This window comes from Thalia democratica, chromosome 3 (assembly GCF_965202585.1).
Source record: "Thalia democratica chromosome 3, ktThaDemo2.hap1.1, whole genome shotgun sequence".
Taxonomy (NCBI): Eukaryota; Metazoa; Chordata; class Thaliacea; order Salpida; family Salpidae; genus Thalia; species Thalia democratica.
In genome coordinates, this window is record NC_139167.1 from 97,037,784 (window position 1) to 97,050,554 (window position 12,771).

Below are 12,771 nucleotides of genomic sequence, written 5' to 3' on the forward strand. Positions count from 1 at the left end.
AACATTTCTAAACAAAAAACTAACACATAAAACTGTCACATAATATTTCAAATACAAAGTTTAAAGACTTTTTCAACAGTAATTACATAAAAAGAAGTCAATGAGACATTTGTGGATCATCAAAGTTTTAAACAAATTGTTTAAAATCTGGAAGTATGTTTGAAGTAGATACTCTGAGTAATGACTGCAGATTGGTATCAGTAAGATTTGAAGGCAGCTTACTTTTGTTTAAATTCATATTTGAAAATGTTTGTTCACAGGTATATGTAGTCTGAAACACAAAAAGTAAATTCATTGCCATCTTTTTTAAAATTACAAATTTTGACTTGTTAAGTAAGGCATATCATCTGTTAATTCCTTTAGTTTTAAACTTTTCTTTTAGTATATTGTCACATTGTAGTTTAATTAGTTCTAAATGTATATTACCAGGTGTATTTTCGGTGTTAAACGTCAATGGTGATAAATCAATGTCAAATTAATCATTTAGTTGCTGAAAGTCTGCAAAACGAAGGCCAAACTCGTTATTAAGTGAGACTATGATATTGTTACATTTTTTCATTGTCATCAACTGATGGTTCTGTAGTCTCAAGTTTTGCTAAATGCGTAAAGTTATTTTCATTGATATGGGGAGAAAAAAAAAATTTTAGTCTAAATGACTTTATTAGCCAAAAGTTAAACTTTTTCTTGCACTTAATGATAATGTATGAAACTCAAGCAAAATTTAAAACCTAACCATGTAAATTTATAATTTTCTTACGATATTATACATGGTTGCTGTTACTTCAAAGGTCAAAAAAGACTAAATTGTTTTTATAAATCTTATTTTTATTATTCTAAATGTTTTTTAAAGTAAAAGCTTAGTTTCATTCATCATTATTTTCTTTTTTTAAATGAATATACACAAATTCAATAAAATATAAAAGTTTTATTATTAAGAAGTCAAGTTTTTTATCTGACAATTTATTTACAAAGATCTTAATATAAAATAGATATTTCGTTTTCATAAACAGAAAAACTTATTACTTTTTATAAACTTTTAGTATAAGAAGTTTAAGAAATCAATTAACTTTAATTAAATCAAATTAAATCAATTTATTTTATTTTGAAATATTATTTAACTTTTTGTACTTAATCTTAGCAAAGTAAATGTTATCATGTAAAAAAAAGTGTTTCGAATTAACTTCTATCTACCACACAATTCTGGTCATAATTATATGCAGACTTTTTCAAGAATTTTTCAGTTAACGATTTTAGTTAGCAAAAACTAACAAACATTACACAAGAAGTATATGTTCAAAGTTTAAGTCCTTATAAGTCCCACCTAAAACTTGACTTGCAAAGTTTTTATAAAATTAATTTTATTAGCAAACAAATCAATGTGACTTTATGTAGTAATACAATTTTTTAACTTTAAAGATTACAAATTGCTCTTTTGTTTGAATGGGAAATACAAATTCTGTTTTATTTATTTAGTTATTTTGATACTAAATGCATAGAGATAAATTTATTTAGAAGTTGAAAAATGACATAAAAAGAATATAATAATTTTTATTTCGTTGTGATCAAAACATTAATATGCTTAACTAACTTATTAACGTAAAAACCTTTAAAATACATAGTTAGCTCTTTTCTCAAATAAAAACCCGTATGTTATTATTTATGAAACGAATATCATTTTAATATTGTTAGTATTTTTTTATTCATAATATGAAGTTTAAGTTGGAACTAATATGTTGAAATACTTGCTTTCTATTGTTTCTCAAAACACAACTTTAAAAATTTTAAAATCAATTTGTATTGCATTTATGATAAACAAAATGCGAAAACATAACATAAACATAACAAAATAGTTCATAAACATAGTCAGGATATTAACATAAAAGTAGATGACTAAAAAAAATGCATTTTTCATCAAAGTTAGTGTTTTTACTAAACTCTAATCCGAGTTGTATTTAGTAAGACTTAAACCAGACAACTTGTTTACAATTTTGATCTTCTTCACTGACCAGCAGTCATTAATAGCATCATAAGTAAATACTTTTGTTTCTGAGTAGTTATTCGGCTTACAAAAGACTATAATTTTATTACCAACACAAACAGCTTCAAAGTAATTTAGTTCTATAGTTTTTAAATGAGCTGCAGGAACACTAGTAAATTTTCTTGAAAAACTGCCGGATACTTCACAACTTGTTTTTCTATATCCACCAATAACAAACAATTTGTTACCCATACTAACTGAACCATGAAAACATCTTTCTTCAATCATATCAGGTAAATAAGTCCATTTATTTTCATAATGATCATATGCTTCTACTGATTTTCGTTGATTACCTCCAGTAACAACAATTCTTCCTTCAAAAACTGTACAAGCTGAATAATACCTTTTTTGTTTTGTATCAGCTAGTTTGGTCCATTTGTCTTTTTTCAAATTGTAAACAATAAACATCTTTCTTCCATAAACTAAATATAAGTTATTTTTGAAGGAACAAGTACAAAAACATTTATAATAAAATTGTAATTCTGTGACATGTAACCAAGTTTGAGTTTTATTACAAAATTTCCTAACTGATCCATTATAGTCATCATTTTGCAAATATCCGCAAAAAACAAATAGTTCTGAATTGATAACAGCTGTTTGACAATCATACAGTTCATTTGGCATGGAAACTAAATTTTCACATTTTAGATCATGACCATCTAGTTTATAAACAGTTTTTACAGCTTTTTTATTTTCATTTCTTCCTCCACAAACTAAAATACTGAAATCATCTTGGTTGCAATATCTATTTTCATACAAAACGTTTGGTGGGATATCAAAACCTTTTCTTTCCTGCACTGTTAATATTGAGTTTGAACTTGACAAATACGACTCCATTTAGTTTCAGAGAAATTTAAAAGATTACTATGTGTTTAGTAACAGACAACTATTGACAATTTACAATGCTATAATAAAAATGAATAAAATATATTAGATTTACAAAATAGTACTTTAAAAAGGACGCAAAATTTATTATTAAGATAAATCTTAAAATTGATATAATACTACAACTTTAAGTTATTTTATTTTTAAAAGAATGAGCTACTTAAACAACGTCTAAACAACTTTGTATAAAATGGGATATGCGTAAAAAATGTTAATTTAAATCTTAATGTATTTTTGAAAGAATTTTTTTTGTTTTGTTTTTCTGTTAAATTATTTAAACGTACTAAACCTACAGTTAGACAAAATATTAAATTAAACAAATAGCACACCTAAAATTAAAATTAAATAAATTTGAGAACTAACAAAAATCACTACTAAATATGTAGATTAGAATTTACTATTCTAACTGTATCAGAAACCATACAATTAAACATATACAACATTATTCTCACTTTTTTTTCATATATACTGAAAAATTTGATTAACTATAACTACTAACTTATAAGTAGATCAACAGACTAGCTATGTATAAATTTATTTAAATTTTAAGTTTTAGTTAATAAGAACAATTATAAATGACATTATAAACTAAAGATATTCTTTTAAAAGTTATAACTTATAAAATTTATTTTATTTATATACTCCGTGAATAAAAACTCAATAAACTTAAATTACATGTTTAAAATGAAGTTTTAAAATATTTGTAAAAATTTTAAACATATATAATTACTTTTTAGTAATTATGATGCTATAAACAGTTTAAAACAATTTACTTTGTTTAAAAAGAATAGATAAAGCATAGACTTATTTAAAATTGTAATTTTCGTTGTTGTAAAAGTATTTGGTTATACAATTAAATTTTAATTTAGATATAATTGTTATTTAACTGAAACTTTTATCTCATTAAAACATTTTAAATGTATAAAAACAATTTTATAAGCTTTATAAAAAGAGCCTTACCATAAAAAAAAATACCAAAGATAACAGTAGTCAATTAATAAAAATAGATTATAAAAGTTAAAACAAGGAATAATTTAGTAATGTTAAGTTTTGCGTTTGAAATAATTATGATATCAAAAAGACTCGTATAAGTATAGTTAATACAAAACACCATGATTAAATTAACCAATTTATATTATTTTTATATAAATATATGATTCAAGAGGTAAATTATAAATGTTTTTTTTCACTAGCTAAACAAGCGTATGATAAAATTAATAAAGTTGTAATAACAAGTAAAAAATAAAGTTGAAACGAAAATTTATATATTAAAACTAGACATTTACAATAAATTAATCTGATAAATATAAACTTGGCAAAACATTTATTAGTTTAGTTAACTATATTATTTATTTTGAAATAAAGTTTCAGCTAGCCCTGTTTGTTTTATGTAGAACATTTTTAACAACAAAATACTTTTATGTAATATTTTTTTGTTTAAATAAACAAAAAGTTTTGCATAGTCTGAACATTTAAAGTTTTGAGTACTTTATGTTTTGTTTTATTATACTTCTTTGAAGACTAAAAAACCATACAGTATTAACATTCAACCTCGATTTAAAAATTTTTAATTAAAAAGTATCAAAACTGAAAATTATAAATATATTTAAAATAAATTAAATTGAAATGTGAATTAATAAGTATTGAAATTCATTATGTATCTTAACACTTAACAAAAGTTTGTGCTTCACATAATACCTAAATAATATTCTATTTTAGTAGTATAAACTAAGGTAAACTTAATATATTTAGTTTTAAAGTTTTTGTACTGTTCAAAAAGCTAAACAGTAAATTAGCTGCACAACAATAAAAAATATTAGAAACAACTTTAAATATAAGATTAACTTTACTGAACACATCTTCAAAACTACTTAAAAATTGTATTATCAGAACATCATTCTATAATACAAAAACACCTGTTTTAATTGTTAGTTGTTTAAAACTTGTGTTTGAAAAAAATATTTCACAGTTGTTAAAGTTATTTTCAACTTTGTTATGTTCAACTATCTAAGTTATACTAAACACTGCTAACTTTTAGTTAATATATATTTTAAAGTTTAAGTCATACTTTTATTTGTCGAACAAAGATGGCATAAATGTTTAGATCGACTGAGATTTATAAAAAGTATAACTTCCAATGTTAATTTTTAACAATTTTAGAATTTAACTTTAGATACGGTTCAATGTTCATGGTAGCTTTTATAAATAATAAAGTTGTTTTTCTTTATATAATTATGTTAAATGTTTGTTAACTTTAAAAGTTGTGCAACGACTGCTTAAAGTTAGATTAACATTTACTATCACATGACTACATACATCTTTAGTTACGTTATTATTTATAAAGTGCCCTAATTAATAGTTCCTATATCGTTATGATCATTAATGAAAACCATTAATCGAAAACAAATCAGTGTTTATACTTTGAGTGTTACTATTTATTAATTTTAAACTTTTACTCAGTTTTACTTATATCTACAATTTAGAAAAAAATAGTAAATTATAATAAACAGTTAGATCGTTTTTGGCTTATGTAGAAACAACAAACACTACTACATATATAATATAATTACTATTGTAATAATATAATCAAATTTTTATCTTATGCGATTAGTTTTAAAATTTTGCTTTGTGTTTAAAAATCGAAACCTCGACTAACGTTTAATATATTTCAATTAAGGGATATAGAATTTTAACACAAATTTTATTTTTACGAAATGCAAAATTAGTAAGAAAAAAATATTTAAAATTTGGTAATAGTAATTAAATAGTAATAATTTCAATCTAATTTAGCTAACATGATACAGTGCTAAAATAAAATCAAACATACAAAATTAATAACTAATAACATGCATTTGTTTTTATTTTAATCTTTTTTTAAGAGGAATTTTCTAATAAATAATAACATTCCCTATAAAAAAAATTCAAACAGCAAATTGTTTTTACAAAAAACTAAGCGAAAACAAAAATTCTAGACTATTAAACATAACAAACATTCAAAATAAATTAAACTGCCAATAATACAAGCTCGAACACAGAAATAAAAAAATATTTTGAGTATAATCTAAATAAAATAATTTTTGAGGTAAATTATCAAAGATTTTACTATTCGTGTTATTATATCCAATAATAATAAGCAATTTGGTACTTATGCTAACTGAAGTACGATAACATTTTATTAAAACTATGTCAGGTTAATAAGTCCATTTATTTTTGTAATAATCATAAATGTTTTCATAAAAATCAAAATTTATTTTTTTTAAAAATGTAATTTTTTAGAGTTAATTTTAATATATTGATGACAATTAAAAGTTTTATTTTACTAGCTGTTTTATACAAAAATGAACAAAAAAAAAGCTTATAATAACAATTTATTGAAGTGAATATATGTTCAAGCTTTTTTTAAAAGTTAATAGAGTTAAACATATTTATATAGTTCGATAAATTTTCAAAAATTAATCTTATTAGTACTGGACAAGAAGTTAAACTGTATTCATATTTATGTTAGTATTCGATTCGATAACCAAAAGGTTTTATGTGGACGAGGTCCATGGACCACATATTTTTATCGTTTTATTTGATCGTTAAACAACAAGAACATTTAGTTTAACATTATAAACATTGAAATTAGTTTTTCTATGATATGAGCTGTTTTTATTTTGAAAGTATTTCATTTTTAAAACTAGGAAATGTGTCTAAAACTAAGCAATGTTTAGAGTATTTTAAATTGTTTCGTTGTATTTTACTGTTTTTATTTTCTTAACTGAAAACAATGTTCAAAATCAACAGCTAAAATTTTTAAAATGTAACAGATTTTTATATGCAAAATAAACATTTTATAGACATAATGTAAAAATATTAATAATAAGTCTTAATAACATTAAGTTTTATTTAAGTAGTCTGGTCTTTTTAAAAAAATTTAAGTAATTTGATGATATGATTTTTTAAATACATTTTTAAACTAATAAAATGTAAAAATCAGTAGTTATCTTTATCTAATATTAGCACTTGTAAGAGTTATTTAAGAAAAATAAAATTCAAAATAATCTGTCATAATCAAAATAGTTAAAATATGTATTAAATGTAACGTATATATAAGTATGACTCTAGATTGCTATTTCATAGTTATAATGTTTAATTTTTAAAGCTCAAAGTATTCAAGTACCCTAAAATAGTCCTGAAAATTACTTTTAAACCTTCGCTGGAAGTTGAATGAAGTTCTGTTAAGCGAGTTCAAAACCAGAATTAATAATAAAAAAAAACAAATTGATGTTTTCGTTTTTGTATGTTTTTGGATCATTACAAAACTTAATAATTTAGTTTTATGTTCAATATTTTTAACGCTTTGTCGTCAAAAAATTAAAATATATATATATAACAAATTTTAACTCCTTTCTATTACACAGATAATACATGTATTAATCCACCTAGAATTGAAAAACTGCATTGTTTTATGGTTGAGAAATTGTAGAATACTTTATCAGTATAAATAAAAGCTAATTTGTTCATTATAAAATATCAATTAATTTATCACCTTTGTTTAATATAAATAAAGCTATAGATTTATATTTACTTGAAATAGTCCTAAACAAATAACTATATAAAACAAAAACTTAATTTTATTGCTGTGTTAAACCAAATAATGAAACATAGTAAAAATATACATAAAATAACCACTATATTAATACAAATTTAAAAAACTATAAAGAAACGCAATTTTTACAAACATTTTTTCTACTCAGTTTTATTCTAACTTGTATTTGATATAATCTAAACCAGTCAAATCATTAACCTTTTTGATCTTCTTCACTGACCAGCTGTCATTGAAAACGTTATAGATAAATACTTTTGTTTTTAATGTGGTTAATGCATTAGTGAACATTACAATATTATGTCCAACAGAAACAGCTTTAAACTTTAATGGTTCTATGGTTTGTACCAGAGCTGCTTTGACACTAGTAAATTTACTTGAAAAACTGTCAAATACTTCATAACTCGTATTATCATATCCACCAATAACAAATAACTTGTTACCCATGCTAACTGAAGCATGATTATGTCTTTCTTCAATCATATTAGGAAAAAAAGTCCATTTGTTTTCGTAATAATCATAAGCTTCAACTGATTTATTTTTTCGACCACCAGTTATGACAATTTTGCCTTCGAAAACTGTACAAGCTGCATCACATCTTTTTTGTTTTGTATTAGCTAATTGAAACCAGTTTTTAATTTTCAAATTGTAAACGAAACATAAACCAGTTTCATATACCACATACAAGCTTTTCTTGAAGGAGCAGAAAGAAAAGTAATTGTCGTGCAAATTCATTTGCGTTTCATTTAACCAAGTTTTAGTTTTAGTACACAATCTTAAAACAGACCTATTGAATAAACCATTTTTCAAATACCCACCAAAAGTAAAAAGATCAGAATTAACAACAGCTGTTTTACATCCATAAATCTCCTCTGGCATGGAAGTTAAATTTTCACTATTTAATTTACGACCATCTAGTCTATAAACACTTTTTACAGCCGTAATATTCTTTCTTCCTCCACAAACTAAAATACTGAAATCATCTTGGTTGCAATATCTATTTTCATACAAAATGTTTGGTGGAAAATCAAAACTTTTTCCTCCTTGCATCGTTACTTCTGGTTTTGAACTTGACATAAACGACTTCAATTAACGTTAAAGTGTTTAGAAATGTATAAAAGAGGTATGAAATAGATATTTGCACAAATAAAATCTCAGAATTAACGTACCATCAATTTGCAATGATTACATTATTAAAGTTTCAAAAATAATAAAAAGAATCCGTTGAAACATTTTATCAATAGTAGAAAACACTTTATTTATGCATATTTTAAAAAAGACTTACATTAACAAGCTTTTTTACTTTATATGTCTCAAAATAATATTTGAAAGTTTTTCAATGTGTGATATGTACATGAAAAAAAAAGTTACCTATGAATTTTTATTAATTTTATTTTTTAATTATCGGTTCAGTTTTCTTATTTTAGTTGTTTAAACAGTAATAAATTGCAAACTAGTTAATCTATAGTTTTAAAAACATGGTTAATTTGTAAAATACTTAAATCTCAAAAGTTTAAATTTTTTGTAGCTTACTTTTACTTTAAACTAGTATTTATTTCAGTTGAATATATTTTATGCTTTTTAGGTTTATATTAAGTCAATTTCGTTTGCTTGAAATTTCATCGATCAAAATTTCAAAGGTAATTTAGTAACAAAAAGTCATTTAAAAGCCTCCCTTGTAAACAACAAAATAAAATTGTAGAACTACCTCGTAAGTAGAACCTAAAAATAAAACTTAAGCACAAAGTTTAAAAAGTCAAAAAGACAATACTCTTATATAGTTCATTACGTATACGTTTAAACTTCAATGTTTTTAATTAGAATTTTTTTACTTATTTGATTTAATAAATCGTATTATAATATTGATCTTTGTAACATGGGTTCGTAATAGTAATAATAAAAGTTAATTTGTTTATACTACTTAACCCAAAAATTAAGTGTTTATAAATGTATTTTTTGCTAAATTTTTAGGTTTTTAAGCTTAGTAACTAAATTTTGTTAAATTAGTAAAACTAAAGAAGTACTAATGTTTACAATTTTATATTTTATTTCTTTACTAAATTATAAAACTAAGAAATTTTTCGGCACTAATTTCAATACTAGTTTTAATACACATTTAACAACTTTTATGTTATTTTAACTTAAATTTCAACTATTTCAGTTAATGTAATTATTTAACCATCATATTTTTATTACACAAGTTTAGTACATATTGTATTTTTTTTGCTTTTAAAACTGCTTTTTCTACCTAAATAAACAAAATAGTATTTAAAAACAAACTTAAAACAGATTGAACCATATTTTTAAGTTTGAGTATTACTTTATAGTATTACGTAATAAATTAATCATGTTGTTTATTTTTCACAATTTTTAGATAAGAATAGTTTTGAATTATTTTAAAAGAAGTAAGATAAAAAACAAAGTTTTAGTAAGAAAAACTTTCTTTTTTGTGATAGATAGGTTCACTTTGCATTTAACTTTTAATACTTTAATTAGTTTAGTTAATTGTCTACTATAAGTTATAAACTTACTACTTAAATTATTAACTGTCACGTTATACATACACTAATAAAATAAACCGAAATTTCTGATTGCTTTAGAATTCTGTTATTATTAAATGTTCTTTCTAAAATTAAAAGTATAAATCAGTAGGACTGATATAGTTTTTTATTAAAATTGAGCTTGAATATATTTATCTAAGAATGAAAACAGAACAGAAAACAGAAGATGAAATTTACACTTTAAATACCAATGAAAAAAACAATCAGACAGTAGATATTTTAACAATGATTAATTAATCTTTGTTTGTCTGGTATATAAAATGAATGGTATGCAACCTAGACAGTTATAATGTGTTTTATTGATATATTAAATAAATAAGCTTCAGTCTAAATATTTAGATAAATAGTCAAACCAATAAAGTGAAAAGCGTTGTTTTTATGTACAAAGTAATAAGTTGTAACAGTTTTTTATCAATTATTATCTTAATAAAGAAGTGTGAACAAACACATTATTTAGTTTTTAAGACCACTGCTGTAATATATTTATATTTTAATACTAAAATTAAGCTACTGTCGTGTAACTAATTCCTAAAAATAAAAGCCTTTTATAAACATTTTTCAGATACTTTTTTAAAGCTATTAATACTATATACGTAATTGTAAAGCCATGAAAGTTATACAATACATAAAAAAAATCAATTTTAATTAAAGCTTCTTAATTAAAATATCGTTTTTTCTTTAGGTAAACATTTTTACAACCTTACATACTAAAGATACAAGATCATTCAACAGTTTTTATGTAACTACATTGTCTCTAAATGAAAATTGATAACATTTACAAAAGTAACTAATCAGCCTCTGTGTATTTTTTATTCATAAATTATACAATGTTTTTATGTTTGTTTAGCTTTAATCTTATTTAGTGATATAGCAAACTTATTTGAAATTTTAGTATATATGTTTCGAGCAGCAATTTTTATTTTTACCATAAGAATTCAACATGATAATATTTTTTATAACAATACAAGAGGTTGTCAATAATATCTTTATCACTTATATAAGTATTAAATATATATAATTTTTTTTCAATACAAAAGCAATAATTTTAATCGATAGAATTGCCAGTAAAAACAGCATAACTAAAAAATGCACCCTAAAAATGAAAAATAAATGCTAATCTTTTGTCAAAAAAAAAAAATTAGATCAAAAACATCTAATAAGAAGCATAAAAGTAAAAAAAAAGTACATTTAACTTACTAAATTGTTGTTTAGGAAAAACACTGTGATAGTAAAAATATAATTAAAAAAACAGTAAATTATCTTTTATCCTATAAGTAAAAATTTTTAACAAGTTTTTTTAATAGCTTTTGTGTAAACTACGTTTATTACTTTACTAAGAAAGTTCAACTTTCATATACCCTAATTGGTTATATTCTAGGGTGTAAGGTATATTCAAATCTATCAAATCGTTAGAATCTTTAATAAAACTCTAAAGTTAAATAAAGTCAAGTTAATCAAATTCAAAATTAACAGTAACAACGCAACAAAGAAAATGTTTTAAATTTCCATACTTTACTTTATTATATAAAGTCATATAATGAACCTCTAAAATTGGAGTTCTATAATGTACAGTTGATACTAAAACTAGGTTTTAATTATAAGTTTTAAAGGTTAAGTTCAAACGGAAGTGAATTTACGTAAAATAATAATTAATTAATAACTTTAATGAATAAATATTTATTTTATTATTTTCCGATTGCAGTGTTTAGAAATCTCTTAATTAAACTAAAAAAAGAAGTGACATAAAGAAATTAGATATTTTATTGTACTATCTAATAATAAGCAGCCAAGATGAACATATTTTAAAGAATGCTACCAGTAAAATAAAGATTGTGTAGTATTTTTCTGTTTTTGTTATAATTTTAAAACATTTTAATATTTTAATATTTTAATATAAAAACAAAAACTTCTTAAACTAATAATTAGTCCCAGACAAGACATTAAAAGGTATCCAAGGAGTGTGCGACTCGATGACCCAAATGTTTTTTCGTGCACCAGGCCCTAAGAACAATTGTTTTTACCGCTTTTAGTTTGTCGTTGAATGAACAATTTCTAATATGTTTTTAAATATAACAAAAATATATATGTTCTTAAATATAAACATACTTAGAAAACATTTAATTGTAGTGAAAAGATTATCAATAATTTATTTTAATTATTAAAACTGTCAAGTTGTTTTTTTTTAACTCAAACACTGAAAAATTCGTAAGTTCAAACTCACCAACTAAATAGTGGCAAACTTCTTTTTTATTTATTTAATTGTATAAAAAAAAGGCGGTAAGAAAATATAAACTAGACTTAATCATAACAAAAAGTAAGAAACGAACAAAAAAAAGAAGACCTAAGAAATTATTGTATTAATATGTGAAGTATTTAACACAACTTCAGATAAATTTTCAAAAATTTCTAAAATATTATTAACACCAATGATTGTTAATGTCATAGTAAATGTGTACTTTTGTTTTTTCATCACCCAAAGAAAAAACTACAATACTATAGCAAATGCTGACAGCTTGAAATGAGGAATAAAATAATGTCATTGAATCAGATAGTTGTAACAATGTAAATTTTCTTGATAAACTGTCAAAAACTTCTCTAGTAAAATTGTAATTACCACCGATAACAAACAATTTGTTACCCATACTAACTGAGGCATGATAAAATACGTTATGTAAAATAGTTTAATTTTGATATTGAGT